The sequence below is a fragment of the Sinocyclocheilus anshuiensis genome, unplaced genomic scaffold (assembly GCF_001515605.1).
Source record: "Sinocyclocheilus anshuiensis isolate Anshui unplaced genomic scaffold, SAMN03320099.WGS_v1.1 scaffold487, whole genome shotgun sequence".
Taxonomy (NCBI): domain Eukaryota; kingdom Metazoa; phylum Chordata; class Actinopteri; order Cypriniformes; family Cyprinidae; genus Sinocyclocheilus; species Sinocyclocheilus anshuiensis.
The window spans coordinates 791,794-794,293 of record NW_015548240.1 but is presented as its reverse complement, the minus strand read 5'-3'; the positions used below and the strand labels follow the sequence as shown (position 1 = coordinate 794,293).

Here is a 2,500-nt window from a genome sequence, read left to right as displayed (position 1 = left end):
AATCAATTGGCAGGGAGTGAAGGTGAATGCAAATCCTCTGTAATACGCTTTGGGTTTAGAGGATCCAATCAGACAAGTCAACTGCCAAACATAGGATTACAAACCACTTACATACTCAGAGAGCCAATACACCAGCCAAGCCCTCCAGCTACAAAAACACACACCAACACACACTCCTTCTATGCACAATACTATACAATCCACTGACACAAACAACCATATACACATGAAAAAGAGCAGACTATGAAATTGCTGCATATTCCAAGGTTTTCAAATTGGGGGCCGCAAAGGGGTGTTGGGAGAAAATATAAGAGAAAAAAAGGATTTAGCAAAATTTGCTTTTTAAGGTTGTCAAAGATATCATGTTAACTTTAGATATTAAGTTTTTTTTTTCATGTTAAAGATATTAGAGTGAAAAATTGAGGAAAAATATTTAGTAAAATGCATTTTTTAAGGTTGTCAATGATACTATATTAACTTTAGATATTACATATATTATAAAGTATAATAAATATATTAGTGAAAAAATTGGAAAAAAAGATTTCGCAAGATGAATTTTTTAAAGTTGTTAAAGTTAACATGTTAACTTAAGATATAAAATATTTTATTAAATATATTTTATATAAAAGGATTTTATAAGATGTTTTAAGGTTGTCAAAGTTACCATGTTAACTTCAGAAATTAAATATCTGAATGTCTAAGAATTAAACATATTAACAAAATATTAATGAATAATAATGAATTTGAGATTACTGTTTCATTTTCCTTTTGAAACACTTATTGAAAACTATTTATTTAATTTTATTGCCAGTCCTAGTAAATAATACTACATTTAAACCAAATCTTTTTAAAGGTTTATACATCTAACATTACTCTAATACTGGGCAGAAAAAATTGAAATATAGTGGGCAGAAAAAAGATACACTGTCAAATGAATACATAAATACTCTGCTTTTTTTTTTTAGCATAAAATACATAAAAATATACATTATTTTATCCTATTAATTAATTACGGAAACAATATATATTTCCTTTATAATATGATGTTGATTATTTTCCACTAACAGTATAAATGTTTCTTTATACATGAAATTATATCTCTGCCATTATATTTTAGGAAGAGGGGCCCTAGCAAGAGGGTTACAGTTATTATTATTTTTTTTTTTTATGTATTGTTTTAGTTGTGTTTTTGTGATGTAATGTAGTTTGTTGTTGTGCGGACTATTTGTGCTGTTTTTGTGTTGAGCCTTTTGTCTGAAGACAATTTTCTACCCCACTGGGGATAGACAATAAAGTTTTTGAAATTGAAATTATTTGGGGTCCTTGGCATAAAGCTTTTAAAAACCCTTGACATAAGGTCTAATAATATCGACAGCTGTCTTACTGTTGCTGGACTTCAGGTCTCTGTGGATGACGGGTACAATGGCCTGGCAGTGCAGGTACAACATGGCTCTTGCAATCTGTACCGCCCAGTCCACCAGCGTGTGAGGAGGGATGCGTTTCCCAGCCAGGGCCCGGTTGAGTGGCCCACCACGGGCATATTCCATCACCAGGCAGAGGTTGGGCTCCTGCAGGCACACTCCCAGAAGGCCCATGATGTTGGGGTGACTCAGCATGGCAAAGAGCTTGGCCTCCTGACGAACGCTCTCCAGCGTCTGCGACACGTCCTCGTCGGGGTCCCGTCGAGCAGCTTTCACTGCCACCTCCATCCCTTTCCAAATGGCATGGTACACTTTTCCAAAACCTCCGACGCCGATCATTTCCTCCAGCGCCAGCTCACTGAAATCTATCTGAAGTACTGATAAGAAAGAGAAAACAGGTCTCAAACACTGCCACAGATGTATCCTGTTTTCTAATTACTAATAAAAAAGATGTTTTTAATGTTTTTGAAATCTGTAATGCTCACCAAGGCTGCATTTAATTGATCAGAAATATAGTAAAAGCAGTAATATTTAATATATTGTGTTTTCTATATTATATATTTTAAATGATAATTTATTCCTGTGATGGAAAAGCTAAATCTTCAGCAGCCATTAGTCCAGTCTTTAGAGTCACACGATCCTTCAGAAATCATTCTAATATGCTGACAAAATTATTATTGGTGCTCAATTATTGATAATGGTTCTTAATATTATAAGTGTTGAAAAAGTTTTGTGGCTTAATATTTTTCTTTGATAAATATAAAGTTCAAAGAATAGCATTTATCTAAAAAAGAAATCTTTTGGAGCATTATAAGTGTCCCTGATTAATTTAACTTTTGAACAATTTATTGCGTCCTTGCTGAATAAAAGTATTAAATAACATATATTTTTTTTAATCTTACCTACCACAAATCTTTGAATGGTAGTGTATCACAGTTTCCAAAAATATATTAAGTAGCAAAAACTGTTTAAACATTGATGATGATAATAAGCAGCAAATCATCATATTAGAATGATTTCTGAAGGATCATGTCACTCTAAAGACTGGAGTAATGGCTGCTGAAAATTCAGCTTTGCCA

General features: G+C 33.0%; 1 protein-coding gene across 1 annotated transcript in view; it reads right to left on the bottom strand.

The window, feature by feature from the left end:
• LOC107654958 (mitogen-activated protein kinase kinase kinase 9-like) overlaps positions 1-2,500 on the bottom strand; it is a 19,208-nt gene that overhangs the window by 9,207 nt on the left and 7,501 nt on the right. The window lies entirely within an intron of this gene.